Source organism: Python bivittatus, unplaced genomic scaffold (genome assembly GCF_059951505.1).
Source record: "Python bivittatus isolate LINGU-HERP-01145 unplaced genomic scaffold, Pbiv_v1 ctg000350_np1212, whole genome shotgun sequence".
Lineage (NCBI taxonomy): Eukaryota > Metazoa > Chordata > Lepidosauria > Squamata > Pythonidae > Python > Python bivittatus.
Genome location: NW_028277074.1, coordinates 8,206,992 through 8,233,945, shown reverse-complemented (window position 1 = coordinate 8,233,945; position 26,954 = coordinate 8,206,992).

Here is a 26,954-nt window from a genome sequence, read left to right as displayed (position 1 = left end):
ATTAGAACCTATTTTGTTTACATTCATAAGGTAAATATCCAGGTAATACTGATTTATTTTAAATAAAAATTATTTTACCCAGTCAAGTAGTTCTTATACAGATGTTGTCAAATTTTGTTATGCTGCCTGCAAAACTAGGCATGAGCTGACTGCTTGTCCTATATTATAATACCATCTTATCGTTATCAGCCTTTGATTGTAACAAGAACACTGATTGACCGATGACAAAGGACTTAGTGCTACGTGCACACTGACACAGAAACTGCATGTTTCTCCTTTGATCATATGTGTTAGGTCTAGTTTTATAATTTTAGTGTTATTGATATGTATTTTAGATTCTAAATATTAGTTTGAGAGTTTTAGTTTTAAAGGTATTATGCAATTTAGTTTCTAAGAATTAGTTTAGAGTTACAATTTTAGTGTTAATAACACCTTGTTATATTATACTCCACTTACATTTATGAAGTCACCCTGGCCCAGTGCTTTCTGTTTTGTATTTCTTTTTACTTGTTTGCCTGCTTGTTCTTGATTTATGCTGGTTGTTGATCAAAATAAATATTGGATTGGGTTGGCGATAATTAATACTTGAAAGTCCTTATTTTATTATGTTTTACCCATTCGTCCTTCTATTATATTGAAATATAGTTTTCCTCAACTTGGCATCCATCACTCATGTTGGACCAACTCCTATAATTCTCTTACTGGGTGGCCACCAAGCTTGGGAAATCACAGTCTTTCCTTTGCAGCACAAATTAAGGTGTTTCCCTAAATGTATATAATGCTTTTAACATTTTATGTGGTTTGTAAATTATGATACAGTGGCCTTAATTTGCTTGTTTAGTTAGCATCTTATGCCCATCATTTTTTTCCTGTTCATTATATGCATAAATATGATTTTTTTCTTACTTTGATGATGATGATGATGGCCATCATCATGATCACAGAGAGAAAAGGAATTTAATTAAGTCATTTCTAACAAAACAAAACCAAGGAAAAAAATCCACCATCATTTGATAAATTGTTGGAAGGGAAATTGTACATAGGTGTTATGACAGCTTGCTGTTTCTTGGTATTTTCTGCTGTATTTTGAAAATATTATGAAAAAAAATATTGCAATAATAATAATAATAAAAAAAAAGATTGAAGCTTCCGCATTTCATTTTATGACTTTGTGCTTACAAGTATTTTCTGGTAGAATATTTGTTCAGTTTTTGATTGAGACTTGGTCTGGCTGACTGAAGGACTAATATAATATGAAGAAGGGTTACTGGCCCTGTTCCAGACATTTCTTCTGTTCTTCCTTCACTTCCATGTAAACTGCAGATGTCTGAAGAGTGATCTTGCTGTACACCTGGAATTTTTCTCATCGTGAAAGGCTTCTGATCATGTGGAAAAACCTCCATGAATACAGTCAGCTTGCCCCTTAGACCTTTTTATAATGCACTATGATTGAGGATGTTCCCATTCAGGAGTATAATGCTTGGTTGAGGCTATATTTTATTAATCTAATAACTAAAGAGATCTGATTGCACACACACTTATTTAAATACCTGAACCATTTTTATAGACAATAGGAATTAAATTTCATAACTGCATGCATACAAACTAAGCACATTCAGTTAAGAGGAATAAAGAGAGACCCAGAGATCCATGGGTATTCTGAGGGTGGGGAGGGTAGGGGAAATGAATAAATAAGCATAGCAACATTATGACACAAGCACCATCCTTTTTGAATATGTGTTGTGACATTACATGCATGTTCATAAGGGGCAGAGCTTAAAGCATGATACTCATTTAGTCATTCTAACACAACATATACAGTAGATCCTGCAGACACCTCTGTTGGAGGTGTAGCATTAACTTTATTACAGTCAATGAGACCAGTACAATATTAAAAGAAAGGGAAAGACATGAAATATGTCCAATCCAAATAAGGGATTATATATCCAGAAGTATGCTAGTCAAGGTACTTGTCGGTTATAATTAAAAATCATTTACAATAATTTATGCATCATGGCTTCAATCATCCTAAAATTACACATTATAGACCATTAAAATTAAGAGTTAATATCGTTTTTTGAGTACATAAATATAGAAACACAGAATGCTTATATCAACTGTTCACAATAATACGTCGGCTCTTAAGAGTTGCTGCACAAAATCTTGCCACATGCACTGTAACATTACTCCACTCATCTTTGAGGAGAATTTGAAGATATTCGGCATCCGGTTGGCCAGGATATCTGCTAATCATTGGAGAAATAAATTTTGTTCGTAATTCTCTATAAAATGAACACAGTAAGAGGACATGCCCAGTGGTTTCCACTTCCCCAGAACCACATGGACAGAGCCTTTTAACCAATGGGACTCCCTTATATTTACCATCCAGCACAGCTGAAGGGAATACATGACATCGGGCAAGTGAAAAGGCCCTCTGGTAGTTCACTACCTCTAGCTGCCTGAGATATATGGTGGCAGCTACAGTATACTGTATCTAGTGGATTCTGGGGCCATAAACGATAGAACTTTTTCTAGATCAGCTTGCCCCTCCATGTCTTCCACCCTTTGTCTCAGGTTCAGTTTTGCCTTGTCAAAACCCAGCTGAAGTAACGAAGGCGGGGTGACGCCTAGCCTTGCAAGTTTACACTCGACAGCCTTGGTCCATGAAGAAACAAATTTATCTTGGAGAATTAATGGAGCAAGGCCTTTGTTGGAGGTGTATATTTAGCAAAATTCTCATGCTAAGATTCCTAAAGCAAGGGATCTTGTATCCAATAAAGGTTCATATACATACATATTCTAACTCCTCTTCCAGATAAACCTCTTTTATTTCATTATTTATAACTTAGTCTTTTATTTATTTTGTCTAGATCCTTTCTTGTGAGCAGAACCTTTAGAACTAATTTTCTAGCTACCAAGCAAGCATCCTACAAAGAATCTCTGACAGCATTCTGGCAAGCATGTGGTGATATTGAAGAAGTTATTGTGGAACACTGGTACTATTTCAGTGGATATTCTTGAAGGTTGCCCATTATATTAAAATCTTTGGTAAAATCCCCTCTTCCTACTCATAATGTGAAAAAATTTAGTTATGTCTGACTGGACTCCAATATAAACAAGCCCTAAAGACGTCTTTGTAATTATCTCAGATATTAAGACTATAATATATGATTAGAGAGCCAGTTTGGTGTAGTGGTTAAGGCACAAGGCTAGAAATTGGGAGACTGTGAGTTCTAGTCCCACCTTAGGCACAGAGCCAGCTGAGCAACCTTGGGCCAGTCACTCTCTCCATTTTAAGACTAGTGCTATTCACATTGTCTAGATGATGCAATGTAAAGAATGCTTAGTAACTCTGCAGATGGTACCAAGTTAGAGTGATTGCCTGATACTGTAAAGAATATATATTTTTTTTAATCAGGACTCATGCGTTACCGATTCTGCAGCGACTACCTGGACGAGTCCCTGCAGTTTTCAAGGCAAGGTGTTTTCGGAAGTGGTTTGCCATTGCCTCCTTCCTAGAGCAGAGCCCAGCTGGCGAGCACAGGAGGCGGGGTTTCCATTGCTTTGAGCCTTTTTCGGGCGTGTGCAGCTTCCACGTTACCAGCAACTGCTCCTGTCTCCCATGCAAGTGCCGCCAACATTTTTCCTCCGACCGGGGTGAGAGTACCCATTTATCTACTCATGTAAGTTTTCGAGCTGCTGGGTTGGCAGGAGCTGGGGAGGAAGCAGGAGCTCACTCTGCTGTGCGGAGCTGGGCTCGAACCACTGAAGTGTCGACCATTTCTGGCCGGCAACTTTCAGTGTCATTAAGCCGCTGCGCCACCGCATCCCCCTTAAAGAATGAAATAATGATTCACAATTACTTCAACAGGCTTGAACATTGGACCAAATCCAATGGGATTCTACTTAATGGTGACAGGTATAAAGTCCTACATCAGGTTTGGTACAAGAATAGATGCACCTAGCTTGGTAGCAATAAGTGAAAGAAGGATCTGTGGGTCCTAATTGGGCTGCCAACTAAACAAGAGCTAGTAGTATGGTGCATCTGCTGAACAAGCCAATGAACCCAATGATAAACAACATATTTAAAGTAATACAATTTACAAGGGAAGACGCAAACAACAACACACTACTTTTCCTGGATATCTCATCAGCAGAGGAAACAGTGGCAAATTAGAAATACAAGTCTATTGAAAAACAACTCACACTAACCAATTCCTCCATTATAAAAGTAACAACCCAACCTCCCACAAAAGTAACTGTGTAAGAACATTCAGATGAGTACAAGTGCACTGAAGCAATCCAGAACACCAGAAAAAGGCAATAGATTGCCTATACAACATCTTCCAACAAAATGGATACCACACAACTTTATCAAAAAGTGCCTGATTATACAACCCATCAGAGCACAACCAACAAAAGTCATGAAAAGGATAACACCACCATACATCAAAACAATCTCAGAAACATCCAACAGACTATTACAAGCACATGGTATCACTGTACCACACAAACCAACTAAAGCCCTTCAAAACATCTTAAGTAAACCAAAAGTCCCAGTAGCCCAAGAAGAAAAAAACAGGAGCCATCTACAACATACAGCCTAAGGGCTGTAACAGCCAGTACGTAGAACAGACAGACAGAAGAATAGCAAAGTGCATCCATGAATACAACTAGTAGTCATAAGACACAATGAAAAGTCCTTAATCTCACAACACATGGACGAAACCACAGTTTCAACTGGGAAACTTCAAGCTAAATCCAAAAACACTAGGAAATTCCTGGAAGCTTGGCATTCATACATATCATCCATCAATAGACACATATAATAAACCATATTTACACCATTCAAAAGAGACAATAAAAAAAGCTAAGAAGGAAACAAAAACACCAGAACACATCCTCTCCAGCAGCCAACACCCAGATAAGCAGGGATGAACACCAGAAAAACAATCAAGCAGAAAACAATACCCTCATCAAGAAACTGCCAAGGGGAAAAAGACACCCACCCACCAAAAGTAGCAGGGCAAGCTACTGTATATAAACAGGAAGCAAACCCCAGACTCACTAGCACTGATGATGTTACCTAGTTGTGTAATGAAATGTCAGCAAGCAAACAATCAAGCTCAGGGAGCACCAGGACTCCATAAGCCAATGAAGTCTTGAGATGCGTTAACAGAAGAATTCTGTCAAGATCATAGGATGCAATAGTTCCACTGTACTTTGTACTGGTTCAACATTTGGAATGCCATGTCTACTTTAAATCATACTTTAAGGAAGTCATAAAGAAACTGGAGTGGGTTCATAGGACAGCTAATATGATAAGGATATGTAAATCAAACCTTATGAAGAAAGATTTAACACACTAGGGACATTTAGCATGTCAAAGAGGAAACTATGGGAAAATATGACAGTGGCCTGCAAATATCGAAAGGCTATCACATGCAAGAAGGGGAAGGTCTGTTCTCAGACTAAACGTTGATAAGGAACACTGGTTTGAAATTACAAAGAGATTCAGGCTGAATATTAGGAGGAATTTTGTAATGGTCAGCACTGTTTAGTAGAACCATCTGCTTACAGCAAAATTTATAAATAGGAGCTGGATGGCCTGTTGGGAATGGTTTAGTGGAGTCTTGAACTGGGCAAGGAGGTGGATTAAATGACCTACCTATACAGTCCCTTCCAATTCATGTATTCTACTATTCTATTTCCTATTTTATCTATATTGCCTTTGTGTATTGATATTAATAGTCACCTTGTGTGAGATGGGCAGCTATATAAATATGCTAAATGAATAAATAGGAAGATATGCTGTTATGCACCTTAAATTATAGGTGGATCATAACTGCAGCTTACCTTGAATTAAAAAAAAATGAAATAAAAATATATGGAAGAGTTAATACCTTTATATATTTCAAATATTTTCCCTTTCTTAAGTGCAGAATGTTTCTAAGCCTTTGTTTTGCTTCAAAAGATTGTATTGCTGAAAATGTGCAGAATTTGAATGAATATATATTGAAGGAGCTGTTTGGATTGAAGAGGTGACTACAGGCACGACACAAGGGTACTACAGACAATTTTCTTCAATTGATATTGTATTGTGAGGGACACTGATGAAATTTGCTGATGGCACAATATACAAAAGGGGATAAGGGAAAGGTCAGTCAACAGAGAGAGGATACAATGCAATTTAGGAAGCTTTAAAACTGTATGTATAAGGACAGGTAACCAGGTTATGTAATTCTATGTTCAGAGTGTAAGATAATAAATCTGAAGACAAAAAGTAAAAAAATAATATTGGAAATCAACACAGTTTATTTGAATTGGAAACACATACAATATTCTGAAGTGTATAAATACATGTAAGACAATAAAAATTTCTCCAATGAAACTAAAAAGTTGAAAGTGTATTATTTGTAATGTAGTACATAGGTTTTGTAAACAGTTTCAGAGATAAAATTATAAATCAGGATACAAGCATTAATCAATGTAATATGGAAAGTCAGTCATTTTCCACATATGAAAGAAATAGTAACTGGATAAAATACAGAGCATATGCATCATTTTGAATATATTTCCTACAAGAATTGTATGAAAGTTAATAGATTAGGTTGAATAATACTGAAGTTCTAGTAATCTATAACTACTAGTCAATAACATAAACTGCTTCATGCTTTTGTTAAGATGTATGTATCTGTTCTAGCTGTTGCCTCAGAAATACTGCGGGTTGATTCAATATGATTGTTGTTCTTATCTATACAAGTATACTATACAATTAAGCCTACCATATTTGGACTGTAAAAACTGAACAACTAGTAGATGGGAATAAAGAGTTAGAGTTCTCTGTATCTCTGCTGCCAACTAATTTTTGCAACCTGGCTACAGTAAACCCAATACTTTGCAGTGCATTGAATTGTTGTTATTAATGATTAATTAAGCATGCCTCTGGTTTTATACTGTTACTTTATTACCTTGGGCTGCCTGTTTACATTGTAATTCTTACAGACTTACGGGAATTAGATGTCAGTAATATAAGCAGCAGAAAAACATATTCCTGCCTCAAGTATCTTCTTGTGATCAGTAGAAAAGACACAATAAGGCTTAATGTGAGCAGTGAGGGAGAGCACTGATATAAAACCCACTCAGTATGATTGATTTATTGATAGATTGAGCACTATTAAATCTGATTTGCCTCTTAGTGACCACATAGATAAATTCTCTCCAGGATGATCTACAGTGTGAGTAGAATAGGTTTCTCAGTAATACATTCATTGATATCATAACCAAGTCCATATATTTTGCTGCTGGTCATCTTCTTTCCTTCAGCTTTTCCCAGCAGCATTCCCAATGACCTGGGCCTTTGGATACTGTTGCTGAATGTCAGGTCAGTTGTAACAAGGCTGTCCTCATCCGTTATTTGATTATGGATGAGAGGGCCAACCTAGTATGTATCACCAAAACCTAACTGGGAGCAGAGGGGGGAGTTCCTCTCTCACAGATGTGCCCAGCTGGGTTTCAGGTGTGGCATCCACTATGACACCAGGGTAGTGGTGGTGGGGTAGCCATTGTCTTCTGAGATACTTGGGAGGGTTCTGGGGGCTCTGCCCTACAGATTGCTGGGTGCAAGGTTCTATTTGTTAAGTTGGGCTCTACATTTCAGGTGGGACTGTTGCTATTGTACCAGCTTACCTGCTGCATAGCAACCTCCCTGACTGAGCTCCTTGACTCCATGGCCAGGCTGGTGGGGAGTTTCCCAACTTTATGGTCCTGGGGAACTTCAATCTGCCTTCCTTGTGGGGTCAGAGGTGGCTCAGGAATTCATGACCACCATGACAACCGTGGGCCTGTTCCAGGTCATCCAGGGTCCAATGCATAACAGTGGTCATACACCTGACCTGGTCTTTCTGTTGGAGCAAAGGCAAGGTGATCTGAATTTGGGGAAACTGGTGATTTCTCCCCTGTCATAGTCAGATCAGTCTCTGGTAACTCTGCAGTCCTCAGGTGGCACCCCCCCCCCCCCTTACAAGGAGGCTAGACCTATTATATTGGTCTGCCCCAGGCAACTAATTCCAGTGGGAGCTTGGGATTGTTCTGGATGATCTGCTGCATGGTCTGACCAAAGTCCTGGTAGCCCTCTGAAATGGGAGGGTGGCTTAGGCTCTGGATTGGATTGCACCTAAGCAGCCTCTCCTCTCCTATGTATTCTGGAACTCATGATTCACTGAGGAGCTAAGGGAAATGAAATGGGAGAAGAAGTTACTAGACCATCACTGGAGGATGACAAGGAGAGAACTCAATTCAATATGGGCTAGATGGGCTATTAGGGCCTACCTCACAATGGTAAAGATGGCAAAACATCAGTATTTCTCTATTCTTATTGTATCCGCAGATATCCACCTAGTGGCCCCGTTTCGGGTGACCCTAGCCCTACTGGGAGGGAATGGTTGGGGATCTATCTGCAGGGCTATCATGAGGAATATGCTTGGCATCTGATGGGTCTGCTGTAAGTTGGACTTTGACCTTGAAGCAGGTCCTGTGGAGACTGTGGGGGCTGGGCATGGATTGATTATCTGGGGGGAATTTGATACTGTTGCATCTGAGGAAGTGGACAGGGTTCTTACAGCTGTCATTTCAGCCACCTCTATATTTGATCCACGTCTCTCCTGGTTGGTTAAGGCCACCGAAGAGAGGGCATGTGATTAGGTCTGGGTGTTGGATAATTCCTCACTGAGAAAGGGGGTGGTCCTGCCGTCTCTCAATGAGGTGTTGCTCAATCCCTTCCTCAAGAGGCCATCACTGGACCCTGCTATTCTGCACAACTTCTATCCAGTCTCCAACCTTCCCTTTTTAAGGGAAGTTGTAGAAAAGGCAGTCATGCTACAGAAGAAGTGGATTATCTGGACCCCTTTTAGTCAGGGTTCGGACCTGGGCATGAAATCTAGAAGGCATTGATCATAGATAACTTCTGGAAGGAGTGGGATGGGGTTAGTGCATCTATCGTGGCTCTTCTTGACCCCTCAGCAGCCTTCAGTACCATTGATCATGGTATCCTTCTGGATCAGCTCCAAGACTTGGGGATGGGTGGTACTATTTGTGCTGGTTCTCCTTCCTCTGGGGTTGGTTCCAGTCAGTGTTGATAGCGGGGAGAAGTCCAGCCAAAGACTGCTCCTTTGTTGGGTGCTGCAGGGTTTGGTACTTTCTTCCCTCCTGTTTAATGTCTAAATCTTAGATTATTAAGCAGTGTGGGATATCATAATTATTTTGACCAAACAGCTTATTCATACCAAGCACCCTGATATTCTGATTTATATCTTCTGTATAGGTTGTTCTGTAAAATTTGATTCATATTTCAAATGTTAATTATGCTTTTCCTGGATGTTTGTGTCTATACGACTAAAAAATGTAGCTAAGCTATATAAGTAAGGAACAAGAACATTTTTTAAAAGGAACTGATTTTTAACAGTGTCTTTGTTTTAATGATCTGACATTTGTCCTGTTTGTCTTCAACTACTTTATCCCTAAGTGTGTGCAAGCAACGTTTTGGAGAAGTACAAAGGATCTTGGTAGGGGTAAGACAGTAAACAATCAAGCCTGATACTTGGAAAATCATCTTAAGATGATTTACAGAATTTATAAACTCCCACAAAATATCTAAAAAAATTCAACTCATTAAACAGCCTTTTTAAATCATTTCTGTTTGTCATGAGATATTTCATTTTTATTATTAGATTTTATCCCACTTTTTTTTTTTTTTTTGGGTCAACTCAAGGTGGCAGACATACCTAATATTCCTGACTCCTATTTTCCCCACTACAACAACCCAGTGAGGTGGGTTGGACTGAGAGAATGACTGGCCCAAAGTCACCCAGACAGCTTTCATGCTTAGAGCTCACCGCCTCCTGGTTTCTAGGCCAGCACCTTAACCACTATCCCAAACTGGCTATATGATATATAATATCATATTATTGGTAATATGTGATTTTTATCTCAAAATTCTTTCTTGCACCACAGAACATGGGCCTCTTAAGAAGGGGAATGGTCTAATGCCCCTTTCAAGGAAATATTGACTATAGCTTGGGTCACTGCCACAGGATATAATCTCTGCTTCTTCTCCAGCCACTTTAATCAGGCAGCAGGAGCAGGGATCAAGTCCCCATGTGGCAGAGACAATATAACAAAGGTTCCTATTTCCTCAGGATCCACACATTCAAAATTTGGTTATTTCCTCATGATCCACAGACTCTACCATATAACATCAGAATACACTACCTCTGTCATATTTTTGTTTCCACCAACCCAGCTTCCAGATCAGAGGGAATACAAGTGATTTTACCTACAAATTATCAGACAAATAATCAGTTTGCAATCATTGTATTCTTGGGCATATCCCTACTCAGCAATGACCAGACTATTCTGGCTGACATTCGATAGATGAAATAAGGTGAAGAAGTAATTCCACCTTGGTAGGCTTATTGCCACAGTGTAGGCAGAAAGTTGAACTCAAGCTTATGTCTAGTCATACTTGCTTCTTGTTTTCTGCAAACATGGCTCTAGGTGTCAAACTCTTGACAGCTGTGTACAACCAAAATCAAGATTTTCTTAGGAGATTTAGCTCTCTATTTTCCAGATAATGGAAGAATGTTCAGATGTTCAACACTTGCAGTGTTTTCCAAACTGCCCTCTTCTTTCTCAGGCACTACAACAACCATAACTTGCTTCATCTCCCAGAGTTCCTCAAAAAACCAAAAAGGTGGTTCAGAGGCCACTTAGGAGCAAATTATGTCTAACTCCTGCTTGGCTTACAGCTTACCTGCCTGGATCATTTGAATTTCCTCAAGCAACACCTAAAATCAACCAAGCTGTTCAAATCAGCCAAACCTCCATATAGTAGCTGTATTCAACCCCATGGTCATAAGAAAGTGATATGTCCATGACAAGGTACAGATGGAAATATCTCCTAGTACCAGATTGCAATTCATCTCCTCCAAGGTAAAGCTGTGCTTAAGTTTTGCCCAGCTCTATTGGTTAGGGCAACCCTAACTGGAAATGCCATAGTTTTCATGGTAAACATGAACATACAACCCTTCTTTGACAACAGGGAGATGAGTTTCACATTGCTCAGAACCAGTAGCTTGGGCAAATGCACAACCACCCCCACAACAAGATCCAGCAGCTCATAAAGATATATTGCTATGAAACTGGGAGGAAGGTATAATAGCTTGTGCCTCTCACCCAACTTCATAGCTTTACACCTGAATTCAAAGCTTCACACCTAGCCACCTGAAGAACAGTTCTCATAATTGGTAGAGTCACTTAATATACTATAATCAATTCCCCTACTCTGAGTTCAAGATTGATTCATTACAATATCTCTTCTCCCTCATCTTCTGTCAATCTTCCCATCAATACTATTATTTTCTCTTCAATTTCTGTCACCTTGGCAACTAGGTTCTACTCTCCCAGTCTAGTACTGAATGATCACACTTCCCCAACCAAACTAATATATAATATTTATTAATAGTGGGAAGTAATGTGGATCATATCTGATCCTTGATTAACTGTTAGTCCATTTCTTGGTCCTGGACTTGAAGTCAAAATATAATTAAAAAATTATTCCATTTCCACATGTCAAAAATATACAGTTGAATGGTAGCTTTTAGCAACTTCATTTTGACTGAATCAGAAACTCATAGAATCAATGTCAAGGACACTTCTTAGAAATAATAATCATTAGTTATCAAACTTCAATTATTTTACAGGTTTATATAATAGAAAACATGGTTTCCTCTGTACTAGTATGTGTGTGTGTTGTTTGTTTGTGTATATACAAAAAAAAAACCAAGCTAAAACCTTTGAAAATTCAGTTTTGTGGTTAAAGGTAGGTGGCATCAGGATGCTGTAAATGGAAACATTCAACAACATTAACAATAATCATAGCATTAATCACTAAGCTCCAATTGTCTTTATGTATTAAACATATCACAACATTCTTTATAGTGTGAAATGTAAGACAAAATGTAGTGAGATTGTTCTATTTACAGAGCAACCTCACTCACAGCTTGTTGATTCCATTGACAATTTTTGAGTTAAGCACACCATATAAAGGCATGTTTTCTTGTTTCCATATTAGCATTCAGCAGAGTTGGGTGCCTGGAGGTTAAAAACAAGGCATTTTTGCACTCCAAAAAGCAAACAACAGTAGAAAGAAGCTGGGCTTTTTGACAGAGTTACACTCTGAATGTCTTTGTTCCTGAGAAGTTTTTCATTTGAGTAACACTAGTGCTTTGAAGTAAGAAGTCTATGTTATCGTGAAGGAAGGGACAAAAGTGCCCTGATAGTATAGAAATTGATGTCAATTCCATATTTTATTCACTCCACTAATTACTAACCTACCTTTGCCTCAACTTATTAAGTTTAATCATTAGATGAATTCCATCTAGAAATCCTTCCTAAGAATAGCTGTGGTTCAGTAAAGTATCCATTTGATTCCCTGAATGATTTCAAGAGGCAGAGTAGAATATGCCCCTGCATTCTAGTCTGTTTTGCACAGTGGTTCATAACAGTCTTTTGTTGTTGTTGTTGTTGTTGTTTCCTTCATTTGAGCTGTGATTATGTACAGGAACATCTGCAAGGTAAGAATTAATGTAGTGCAATATCCACAGGGTTCAGCTTGCAGCTGGGAAAACTCAGTACAAATTCCTACTTGTGATGAAGCTCATTGGCTGCATTTGAGGGAGTCATTATCTTAGCTTAACAGAACCTAATGGGTCATGAAGTTAAAGGGTATGCCATCTCAAGTTGCTTAGTAGAAAGATGGAATATAATGTGATAAACAAATGAATATTGCTCTGAATTCCATGAAGAAAAGATACAATACTATAACTGTAATTTGCCTACTTAATTTAATTTAAAGGTGGTGGGAGCTAGTGGTGGGAAACTTGTAGACCTTGCTGAACCATAGCTCCCAGCAGCTGGAAACTGCAAAGCCAATTTAAGTGATGTTGACACTTGTAATCTGGCAAAAACTGGAGAGCTGCAGGTTCTCTGCCTGTATTCTTTTACTTTTAGTATTAGAGTAAACAGAATTTATATGTATTTATATTTTTGGATGCTTTAAGAATTTTCTTTTCACTTTTCCTAATTCTTTTACAAATTACACCAATGCTGTAAGAGCTAGTCGTCTAAGAATCCTTTCCACACAATCACTTGGGATTTAAATGTACAATGGTGCCCAATCAAAATAGAAACAAAAACACTGATGGGCAGTGTGATCCACTCCAAACATGTAATGTTTAGTTTTCAAAACTGGAAGCAAGAGTACAGAGGATAAATTAATCCAATGGCAGGAAACTCGTGAAACAGCCATAATCTCTGACCCTGGATAATGCTAGCTGAGCTTGTTGAAAATCTTCATCTTTGTGTTCACCTCAATTTTTATGTGTGTATGTGTTTAGCCAAGCAATATGGGCATGCATATTGCTGACACATGTTTGTTAGTTTGACTATTTGGAGTACAGCTGAGTCACAACTGGGACATAATAGATAATTGGAAAGCAATAGTGTGTATGAGTTGCAACAGAAAGTAAAAGATGGCTTCCTGAATTATATGTTCTCTCAGCAATAATGGGAAGACCAAATAGAGGTTAAACTGTTACTAGAGTTTCTATAAAACTAACATTTGTAACTCTGGGGATGGTGAGAAATGTTATCTAACAATAGTTTCTCCATCCCTGTATCACACATAAAGGAACTAAATTATGTCAGCCAAATGCTCACAACAGGTTTAAAGGATTATGAGAATGCAAAAGTTGAGTTTGAAACCACAGCTTTGCAAATGATTTCTGGATATCTTTAAAAATACCTCAAATGTTCATAAAACTCACACAGCCCCATAACTTCTTTAAAAAAATATTTTTATTAGAGAATAAAGTGATATGTACAGAACTGTATTGATTTTAAACAACACAGGTTGCTTTATTGAAATTCATATTTTACATATAACCTTCACCGCTTTCACTTCTAAATAATCTTAAAGACATATAACATGAGATTACATTAATAAAACAGCCAATAATTTTAAGATTAATGCAGTAATTAATTTATCCTATTTATATCTCAACTTGGTTCCAGAAACTCATGGAAAGTAGTAGGATTTAAAGAATTAATTAGGTAGATGGAAAGTGAATATACAATGGAAAGGAAAATTAATGTGGACTGAGGGTGAGAATGAAGGCTACTAGAAGGTGGTTAGCTGAAAGAATGAACAGAAGTGGGCCTCAATGAAGTTGAAGTTTTGGGAATCTTGTGCAATGATCAAGGAAGCCAGAGTATACTGGGACAATGTTTAGCTGGGATCAGGTGGTGACATGTGTCAAGCTCAGAGAGATCTAAAAGATGGCAGTGAGCTGGAGTCTGGAAAGTAGGGCAAACCTGGTTGGAATGCAGAATCCCAGTCTCTCTGGTGTTGTGCCACAAAAGAAAATCTTTTTCTGCAAAGGCAATATCAGGAACCCAGTAGAAGAATCTCCAAAGTTCCAGACAACTATGGCTACTGTTGTGCTGTGAAAATGACAACAGGGAAATAAGCCATCATTGAAATTAGAACAGGATTTACTCTAATACTGGAAACAACAAGACTTTAAGAAATTTGTATTAGAAAGTAAAACTGAGTGGGAGAACACTGACTTGGGAGGAAGGAAGATGGAAAGGTAAAGAATGTAGTTTGATAGGAATGGAGAAGTTAGTATCTTAATTGGGTCTGGAAGAAGAATGAAGGACAAAAGGTTGAAGTCTCAGTCTTTATGGAATATCTCAGGGCTCTGACCTTTCCCTCCCCCCCCCCTTTTTTTTTTAAATTTAACATCTATGTGACTCTTCTACCTGTGTTGTTTGTAGGCACAGGGTGAGGTGTCATTAATATGCTGATGATACCCAAGTCTACATATAAGTCCCTGGTGAGAAAGGTGTTGTGGTGACAGTCCTGACCCAGTGTGTTAATGTGATTAGGGTGTAGATGAGGAGTAAAAGACTCAAGCTGAACACTGGCAAGATAGAGAAGCTGTGGGATCAGAAGCCTTCTGAATCCAGAGAGGTTCAACTTTAGCTCTTGACTCCCTTATTTTCCACTCCCCTATCTAGAGCTGGTTCACATGGGCAGGACCGCCTTGATACATGTAATGTGCCAATTGCATCTTTTCCTGGACTAGGATATATTGCACACATTTACTTATGCCCTTGTCACCTCACAATTGAACTACTGCAATCAACTCCATGTGGTCTACCCTTGAACAGCATCTGGAAGCTAAAACTGGTACAGCATGTGGCTGTCTGAGTAGTTACAGGCACATCTAAATTCACCCAAGTAACACCTTTACTCTGGGAATTGTAGTCAGCTTCTGAATGCTTTTCAATGGGTTAGTTATCTTCTTTAAAGCTTTACATGGCTTGGGACCTGTATATCTTCAAGTCCATCTGCTCTAAAATGAATCTGCTCATCCAATGAGATTTGGAAGAGAAGGTCTGCTGAAAATCTCATTGATGAGAGAGTTTCATTTGCAGGGATGCTATAACTGGACCTTCTGAGATGCAGTTTCCCATTGAGGAAAAGCTTTTCCTTATATATTTGGACCACTTTTTTCTGCTGGGTTTATTCAGTAAGGCCTTCAGGGGAACACCTGCTCCTGATGAATAGTACATTTATTATAGTATTGCTTTTGTTTCCTGCTTTTTCTATAGTTTTAAATGCATTGTCTTTTCTTCTAAGCCATCAGAGCTAGACAGGAGGGCAATGGCATAAAATATCTTAGAAGTAAATAAAACAAGCAGACCCTCCCTTCAATGTTATCCTCACAGCGACTCTGTTTGATGGCTCTGAAAGCCATATAGCGAACTCTGTGTCTGACTGGTACCTGAACCCAGACCGTTCCAATCCTATCCAAACACTCTTAAAGACATGGGATCAGACGAGTGATGAATAATTGTATTGGATTAGTAGCTTAGTTGTTAGTTCATTTTTGGACCCTATAATGGTTAAAATAACCAAGGCAGTAATATTTGGAAGTAATTGCAAGTAACTGAGTATTTTATTAGACTCTTACAATGTGTAAAATAAATACTATATGATTACTGTACCTATACACACACACACATACCTAAAACCTAATGATATCTATAGCAGTCTTCCAGTAAATCTTACCATGGTGGACTAAAATTGTAAACATGTGCATGTTTAAAGCATTGAGACAAAATTCTAATGTTATGTCTTACTTTTACAACTTTACAATGTACACTAATGTTATAGTATGTATGTGTGAGTGTATTATTCCTTAATCACTAGCATATTATTTTGTTTTCCTTTTTTTTGTCAGTGTGATATACTGGATAAATTAAGTGATAAATTAGAGTCTATATACAGCATGACTTTCAACTAGAATAGTATTATAGAGAAATTTAAATAGGAAGAAACATAGATTTCTCTAGCAGTCTTGAAGAAATTCGACATGAAATAAAGATTAATATCAAATTATGACCTAATAAATGCAGCATTATTTTATTTTCCTCACCTTTAATGTATGCTTTATTGTGCCAAGGTATTATTTGTGTAGCAATTACAATATCATCTATTTTCTCTAAAATTCTTTAATTAATTTGATTATTTTAGTCCAAAGGATTCTGTTTTGGAACAATGCTGTAAAATATGTGATCTGCTTTTTAAATAGCATGTTATACAAAAGAAGACTTTTTAATCAGAAATATTCTTGAAAACAAAGCAAAACAACTAAAACCAGAAAATCTTCACATGAAAACAGCAAACTTGTTGCATATTAATTAGGGCTGTGAAGGATACTTTGCTTTGACATACATTTGTTGAAAGCACACTTTAGAAGCTACTTTGTGAAGCAGCACAATTTTACTGTTCCTGTTTCTAAAAACAAATCTCAGCTGTGCTGCTTTGTTTTGTGTCATTCCAAGGCCCACATCTACCACTTCCAGGAGTAAAGTAGGTGTAGAAATCTCACTATCTGACTTTTCCTGTTAGTAACTGGAATTGTCTGAAACAAAACAACAGAATTGCTTACTTTCATGGCATAAAATGCCTTGCTGAAGCAAAGTGTTGCTGCCTACACAAGCCTAATATAAACCCATTACTATTTTTTTACATAGAATCTGAGAAGATGTTCAACCTTCTGGGAACCTTGCAAGATCTATGTTATCTCCTATTTCTGTTGACTCCAACCTCCAGAGCTGCTGAGAATATAACTTCCAACTCTTGACACCAGATGGACAAGAATGCCTCACTCTTTTAAAGATCTCTGTCTGTATTATCTCTATCTATCTATCTATCTATCTATCTATCTATCTATCTATCTATCTATCTATCTATCTATCTATCTATCTATTACAACAGCAGGATTAGATTCAGAAACATTGACAAAAAAGCCAGAGGGTATTAGATAAAAACACATTCAAAGCAATGGGAACAGTTTTTAAAGCAGTCCTTGGAATGTATAGTATAAGTATTCATAATACAGAGCACATTGTACAGCCAGTAAGACCAACAGAAGTTTCCTTAGTGCCACCTAGTAGCTGGGATGTGCACAAACAGCATACATACTGAGTAACTTCTAGTAACACAATAATAAAGCATTAAGAAATTAACTCATGTGATTCTCCATGATATCACTATCTCAGTAAGGATGCGTCTGTCTTTCCCCCCATTCTGGGTAGAAAAGCTGACCAGATTGGATATTGAATCTTACTTCAGATTTGTAACCCACTGTACCTGAAAGCAGGTGAATGCTTTAGGGCATTAGAACATGCTTTATCCCAGTGTTAGCTTTGTTTCCCAGCCTCCCTTCTGCTGCTCAATCATTTCCTAATAGACACTAAACCCAAAGAAGCAACACACCTTTAAGTTGCAAACTTAAACAGGAGTCAAGCAAGGAGATATTGATGAGCAGTCTGAAAAGGCAAGAGCCAAGAATATCCAACAGCAGAGGCTTATGAATCAAAACAAAGATAGGGATGGTAGGAACTAAGAAATCAGTTTCCTGTTACTGTGCTGTACTTGGGGCTGCCCTTGAAGAGCATTTGGAAGCTTCACGTGGTGCAGAATGTGGCAGTGCAGGCAGTTAGCGGCATCTGCTTTTCGGTGCATGTGACACCACTGCTCCGCAACTTGCATTGGCTACCAGTATGCTTTTAGGTGCAATTCAAGGTGCTGGTAGTCACTTTGAAACCCTTCATGGCTTGGGGCCAGGTTTCTTATGGGACTGTCTCTTTCCAGTTCTCTCTACCCATCTCCTCTGGTCCAGCAGGAGGGGCACGCTCCCAGTCCATTTACTAAGGAGTGTCAGCTGGCAGAACCCAGAAGAAAAGCTTTTTCTCTCGTGGCGCCCACCCTCTGGAATAGTCTTTCTCCAGAGATTAGATTGGCCTTGTCCCTGTTGGCCTTCTGTAAGGCTTTGAAGACTTGGCTCAGTACTTGATCCTGGGGCCCTGGGTGCATGACGAAGCCTGTCTCTTGGTTGAACTGAATGATTGAATGATACTTTTGTAATTGTTCCTAGCTGCTGTGTTTTGTTTTGTTTTTTATTTATTTATTTATTGTATATGTTTTATCTTTTTTAGGTTAGCTGCCCAGAGTTATGTATTTGAGATGGGCGACCATATCAATCTTAAAAAAAAAAAAAAGAATGAATAAATAATGTACTCAAGAAAATATTTAATGCATTTATCCAGAAGGAAAATCATGCTAAATTTTAAGAATTAATCCCCTCCCTGAAAAGGAGGGTTACACAGCAAAACAATTATAAAACAGTGTAAATTACCTAGTTAGCTAGTCTCAAGGAATCACATTTTGAAGATTTTTTTCTCCAGTAAATGTGCATATGAGACATATTTACATGTATGTACACATTTCAAAAAGATTTTGAAAATGAATTATGACTAATTGTATGTAAAATAAAGTACCCTGTTTGTAAAACTAATTGACATCCCCCCCGCCCCCCCCCCCATTCTCTCTCTCTCTCCAGGAATGTATTTACCTGTCTTTATCCTGTGTTCTTGATGAGGGTTTAGGATATCAAACTGGATTAACTTCCAGGTAGATGATTGAAGTTCATTTTACCAAGAGTCACACTTGAAATAAGACTGGAAACAATAGCTAAAACCAGCAGCCTGAATGTTCCCTTGGTGTACATTTTGCAAACCACATTGTTAGATTATCTGTACTACCTTCTATTTTGTTTCAGGATAAGGCCAAGGTATTTATATCTCCCTAAAAGCCTTAAATAATTTAGCACTAGAACAAGTGCCATACAAACCTGTTTCTAGGCTCCAATAAACCTCAAAGATCTTCTCATCTGACTCAACTTTAGAAGAGGTTCTACTATAGGAATGTAAGGTAAGAGATTTATCATGATGCTTAACCTTATTACATTGGCGGCAACCTTATTACAATTCTACCTTTGATGACATTTAGTTTGGAAAGGAACAATAAAGTATAAAAAATCAGTACAGTTTAAAACCAAATTATAATTAATGTCTATTTATTTCATAAAGGTGACCTATTAAAGAACTAAATGTTATTTTCATCCCCAAAGGTGCTTAGATAGTGCTATTATTAATACTATTAGACTGGGAATGAAACAATAGCTTTTTCAAACAAAATATCCAGTCAAAGAGCTCAGGGTTGAACTGTGAAGGCCTTGGTGGTCTCTGAGCTTGGTTGTTTACTTCCTCCCTGTTTATATACAGTAGCTTTCCCTGCCACAAGCTACTGTATATAAACAGAGAGCAAACCGTACACTCACTAGCACTGATGATCTTACCTAGTCGGGTAATGAAATGTCTGCAAGCAAACAACCAAGCTCAGACAGCACCAAGGACTCCACAAAATAAAATGTAAAATATCACTATTTTTATTGATTGATTGATTGATTGATTGATTGATTGGATTTCTCACCCGCCCATCTCCTCCACAATAGGGGACTCTAGGCGGCTTACAAAGACATTAAAACTATATATATATATATATATATATATATATATATATATATATATAAATAATATATATAAAATTAAAACTATACCAAAAAAGGAAAAATCCAAGAAGATGGAAAATCGGAATAAGCTTATCTTAAGCTTCAGATTTACCTCCAATGCCTGTTCTGAGTTCTACTAAAATCAGCAGTAGACTCTCTCTCCTCCCAAAAATCATATTACCTTCTGTTTGTTGACATAGGGATGGCACAGAAAAACATTCTTTTATGAATAAAGGAGTTCATTGGGACTCTATTTGAAGAAATGTTCTACATAAACTGTTTTCTTTCCTTTTTCTTTTTACTCCACAAATAACTTAATAATATCCATGTTTGTTTTATATCTTTTCTTATTTACCTATGCATTTATCTAATATATTTACAAGATACACTTGTAAAGCAAAAGGTGGAATACAGACAAACGCTAACAAATTAACAATTAACAAATTAAATTAAAAATTAACAAATGAATAAATAAATATTAAAGAAGGAAAATCCAAAAAGAAGCGAAGGATGCAAGTATGGCCTTTCTATGGCCTTTCTATGGCCTTTCTATGTCCATTTTTATGTACTCAGTAACATTGAAGAGACATGAAGGGAAAAGAACCAAATTCTAAGGCAAAACATGTATTATTGATAAATTATCTACACCACATATCCACTGAAACTGGATGAGACTGAGTAAAGGAAGTGATTCTAATGCCTGTCTTTGGCTCAAATTACTTTTGCCATAATAAACAGCTGTTGTGAAGATTTATAATTATTTAATTAACCTACTTTACTCTTTGTGAAATGTGATAAGTATAAAAACAAAAGACAGATCAGATTTGGCCAGCAGAAGAGACAAGAATGCAAAAACTCTCTTCCAAGGATGAACATTTGTAGAAAGTAGATTCTGTGTTTTCCAAATTTAGGCATGGAAAGAAAATTATATTTGTATTCATGCTATATTTGTTTCCACTACTTGACACAGTGAAAAAATTGCTGTTTTATTGAATCTGAATTTTATTACAAATAAAAGAATTCTGAAAGAATTGCAGGATAATAAGCGAAAGAAAAGGTCAGATGTTAACTGTTGATCTGATGCTCATGACTGTCTGCCTTCTGTGTTAAACTGTGTGATCTAAATATCTATCCAGAAAGCTGTGGAGGTGGGTAGTGGGAAACTTGCTTTACTATCTTTTAGGATTAGGGACTATATGCTACAATACTTAACTCAAAACAATGTTATTTTAGATTTACATTCCAAACATTCTAATTTCATTGTAATGAAATATTTACTAGGACTGTATATGACTGTGTTTACAACTATACTTATACTGGCCACATAAAATTTTGCTTTCCAATCATCCTAAATAACATATTGTTTAGAAGTACTGATGTCCCAGCCTGCAACTCAGATAATTTGTAAAGAGCATTTCAGAGCCTCTATAATTCCAAGTGAGTTTTGAGGGTTGATGGGAAGCAAAGGGATTTACTCATTCCCATAGGCAAGATACAATGAAAAGGGCTGCACTGCAAGGTTAATGTCAAATGCCGTTTCAGGTTATATATATAATTTTTCTTTCCAGAACGTGAGTAGCAGTGAACTCAACCAATGTAACATCAACATTCTGGGCATTGAAAAGGGAAAGGGTACATTCAGTCTACATCCTTATTGCTTCACATGGGCTACAATACTCTGAAAGTGATTTATGATTACCGACTCAATGTTATTTCACTTTAAAGAAATAATTTAAAATAAAATAATACACAGTTGCAACTTTGACTGCCAGCATATTCCTTTCTTATGTTCCTTTTCCTCTCACATTATTGGGGGGTGGGGGAGAGGGTGAGTTCTATGTAGTCACCCAGATGTAGTGCCTCAGATTTATACTATGTGATATGTAGGTGACAGAAACTTTTTTTTTTCATTTGTTTAATCCTGCTGTTCAGTGTTCTTATTTATGCTGCTCTGTTACAAATATCTTACAGAGAAATGGTATCATCCTTTTTTATTTTCTTTGAATCCAATCCAATGTTGAATAAGACTGGGGGTGTTACACATTTAGTTCTTATGTATCAAACAGTCAAGGACACTAATTATTTCAAATTATGTAGAATAGAATTAAATACTGTATTGACTGAAAACCAGATTATAAAACAGAGTGAAGTACTACAAACCTCACTCTCTTCAAGTTTGGGTCCAAACCTCTTCCAGTTTCATTTAGGGCCACCTTTGGGGAGCATTGGATTCAGTGACCAACATGCCTCCTGTTATATCAGAATAAGCTTACCACCAGATTGATGTTGGTCAGACCAGTAGTAGTGTCTATGTGAAGATGGAGAAATCTTGGGTATAAGAAAAATCCTAAGTGAAAGTAAAAATCCTTTACTCACTGCCTTCCAATTTCTATTTTGTGTGACTTTGTTTTATATACTACAATACATTTCTGGTCAGGCCTAATGACTGATTTCTTTCTGAGAAAGAAAGATGCTCTGAACCATTTTAAAGGCATGAACCAAAACTGCATAAATGTTCCAATTTGCAACTTGGCTCCTGAATCAGAGTATGATCTGGAAAAAAATAGATTCTTGTATAATTTAACATAGGAAAAATAAAAATGGTCATAAATGTTTCATTTTTCAACAGTATGAAATTTGAAGGCAAGATAGACTTTAAGATGAGATATACCAAAGTTTATACAGAGGTTTATGAGAGGTTTGAGCTCCACTCCAAACATTTTTTTTTTTTTTTGGAAACATCATTACTAAATTAGAGATTGTGCTGTTGTGAACATACCATATACTTTGAAACTAAAAAAAATAAAATTCTCTGTGACCATTAATATAAATTCTTTCAATTTTTTAATTTGACCTGTTCATAAATGGTTGGAAATTATACAGCATCCCAGGGAAGGAAGGGAAGGAAGGAAGGAAGGAAGGAAGGAAGGAAGGAAGGAAGGAAGGAAGGAAGGAAGGAAGGAAGGAAGGAAGGAAGATATATATATATCATATATATTCAAATTTAGATATCGCCCATCTCACAAAAAGTGACTCTGGACGGTTCACAATAAAACAGCAATAAATATTAAATTACAATAAAAACAATGTAAAATACAATAAAAATAGAATAAAAACCAAACACATACACAAATAATATCTTCCAAGATGTTGATGGTCAGTAAGATGTTAACATATGGGAGCATCTTCAAGGTGCTAGCCACTCCCAGGGTCGGTTGCCCTTTTTTTCACCCCATGCCAGTTGGCAGACCCAGGTTTTGTCTGCTTTCCGGAAGGATAAGAGAGTTGGGGCCTGCCTCACCTCTGTGAGGAGTGTATTCCATAGGGTGGGGGCCACGGCAGAAAAGGCTCTCTTTCTGGACTCTGCCAGTCAACATTATCTCATCGACAGGGTCCGCAGTGTACCCTCCCTGCCTGACCAGGTGGGATGGGTGGATGTAATGGGGGTGAGATGGTCCCTCATGTAACCTGGTTCCATGCCATGTAGGGCTTTAAAGGTGATAACCAACACCTTGAATTGGACCTGGAAGCAAACTGGCACCCAATGCAGCTCAAGTAGCAAAGATGTAACATGTGCCATCCCCGGGGCACCTAAAATTGCCCGTGCGGGTGTGTTTTGAACCAGCTGAAGCTTCCGGATACTTTTCAAGTGTAGCCCCATGTACAGCGCATTGCAATAGTCTATACAGGAGATAACTAGGGCCTGAGTGACTGACTGGAGGGAGTCCTGGTCCAGAAAAGGGCGTAACTGGTGCACAACATGTAGTTGAGCAAAGATGTAATATGTTACATCTAATTGTATGATCTGATTTTCTTCTTTCTACAGGTGAATCCAAATAGACTGTAATGTGGGTCAACACAATTTTCACTAATAATAGTTTTATGAGATTTAACCACCATGTTATCCTCAAGATAAATATAGTAAATATAAATCATGTGACAATGGTTGAACATTTCTAAAATCAAATATATAGTTTTAGTTATAGAGTCAAATCAAGAGTCTTGTCTTCTCTCTCTCTCTCTCTCTCTCTTAGTTGGTAGTGACTATAAACAAGCTAATCATATAGCAGAACTAGGGATTGGAAACTATATACTGTGAATCATAAGGAAATTTTGGTTGATTTTTAAGATACTTGGTTATAGTGAGAAACCTTACTTATTACATGGATTTTGCAATATGTCTGCAAGACAGGTTCACAACCTATCAATTAAACACTTTTGTGAAAAATTGGAGACAAAAGATTTAAATACCCTGATAGTCACAGTATATATCTTATCAAAGCAAATATTGCTGGTTCCTCTGCTGCACCAATTAAATTAGATGTAAACCTCTGAATAGTATGCAGTTGTTATAGTGGAAGCAATACAATACAATTGTTCATAGAAACCAGTATAGTATTATTACAAGATTATTTGAAGCCAAATAGTATCATAGGGCTTCATGGTTACATTGAAGATAAGAACATTGACATCAGTTTTTATCAGGAGAGCCAATATACAAACATGTTTAATAAGTACTGGTTGGTGCTCTACATTCCTTAAAGACAAAAGACTACCTTAGCCTCTCACATGAGAATAGAATAGAATAGAATAGAATAGAATAGAATAGAATAGAATAGAATAGAATAATAACTTTATTGTCATTCCACTATACATTATACACCAAATGCATAATAAAATGAAATTCTGTTGCAGTTGGCTCACAATTTCAATCAGACACTAAAAGTATAAGCAAGATACCATAATGACTATAAAATACACATTCTATACACATTGACATTTACTTATTAAACATTCAAAAATCTAATAGCCTGGGGGACAAAGCTATTTCCCGATCTGGCTGTTCTACATCGGATACAGTGGAACCTCTTCCCAGACAGTAACAAAGAAAACATACCATGATGAGAATGGGAGGTGTCACTGACTATCTTTCGAGCTCTAGACAAACGGTGTGCATATGCTAGGTCTTGGATGAGAGGCAGAGAGATCCCAATTATCTTCTCTGCTGCCCTTACTACCCTCTGCACCGACTTTCTGTCTGAGGCACTAGAGCCTCCAAACCAGATGAAAAGACAGTTAGTAAGTACACTCTCTATAGTGCCTCTGTAGAAACTAAGGAGAATGGAAGATGGGAGGTATATTTTCCTCATTCAGTGCAAAAAATGTAAGCATTGCTGTGCTCGTTTTACCAAAAATGCAGTGTTAAGGGACCAGGTCAGACTATTCATTAACTATACCCCTAGAAATCTAAAGCTACTGACTGACTCCACTGCTATGTTATTAATAAAAAGTGGAATGCAACTACACTGATTATTCCTGAAATCTATAATAATCTCCTTTGTTTTTTCCACATTTAGGACCAAGCTGTTTTTATTACACCACTCCACCAAACCCTTCACCTCCTTCCTATAAGCCCACTCATTGTCGTCCCTTATAAGGCCCACCACCGTATCAAATTGAAATAGTAATGAACAGCAGATAATATTCAAAGTAATATATAAGAGCCAGTTTGGTGTAGCAATTAAGGCACCAGCTGAGAAACTGGAAGACCATGGGCTCTCGTCGTATCTTAGGTACAATACTGGCTGGTTGATCTTGGGCCAGTCACTCTTTCTCAGCCCTAAGAAGAAGGCAATGGCAAATGACTTCTGAAAATCTTGCCAAGAAAGCTAGGGACAAGTCCAGGCAGTCGCAGAGTCAACACTGACATATATGTATGTATGTATGTATGTATGTATGTATGTATTCAAATACAAATGTGTGTGTGTGTGTATTCAAATATATATTCACACACACATACCTAGATATATGAATATGTAGGCATTTTAAAAAAGAGTCTCCTGAATCCTCACAAATAACCCTTACTAAAAATTCAAGCATAATTTCTAGCCTAAGTTCTCCTAAAATGAAGTCATCCTATTTAGTAAGATTAATTTAACTACAGTAGAATTTATACTGGGGAAACACAGAATTTGAAGGGCAACTAAATAATGAAGAGGTTATGCTACCTATTTCTTAGAGGGTCTAATATATAACATGTAGGATAATATTAAAACCAGCTTGTTATCATTACTATTAATTCATAACCCGTCAATCTATAAAATGTTTCTTAATTATTCTCAAATCAGGCTTGCTGTTTTGATCTGATCAGGTACCTAGAATGCAAGGTGTTATTCATATACATATAAAGATAAAATAACGAATGCTAAGAAACACCGAGGTCATCTGAAATCACTCTAAAGGCATCTTATAAATGTGTCTTGAGTTGTCATCAATGAGTGGGAAGCCTTGGCAAATAATAAGAGCATCTGGCTCTACTGACTTGGCAGAGCAATCTGTGAAAAATGGCTCCTGCAGTTCCAGTACAAGTTCAAGTGCAAAATATGACACTTGCAGCAGTTCCTGTTGATCCAGAACGAGACACTTTAGCATCAGAGGAAATATGATTCAAATTAATTCTGTGTCTTCCAAGGAAGCAGCAGGCCAATAATTTTACAGTGAAGAAAGATTGCTCCATAGAGAAACAACTTTGTTCCCCAACTATTCATATTATGGAAGATGTTTTAGTATCAATGATTCACTAGCTCTTCTCCAACTTTTTGAGTTTCTAAAAACACACAATCAAGTTACAAATGGCCATCCCTAACATTGACTGAAATATTTTTATTGGAGCTCTTTAAAATAAAAGAAGAAGATCCATGATTTTGACAGGGTTGTGCTGTTCAGAGAAGGTCCACAGACATCAGCTAGGGCCTAGAATGCATAGAGAAATGCTTAACACAGAATCAGTTGTGTTATGAGGATATACATGAGCAGCAAATCCTAGCAATTTTTAAAATGTCCTTTTACGTTAAGCTGTAGACAAGATCTGGTACATGCAAAGTTTGAGATACCAAATAAAACTCTGCA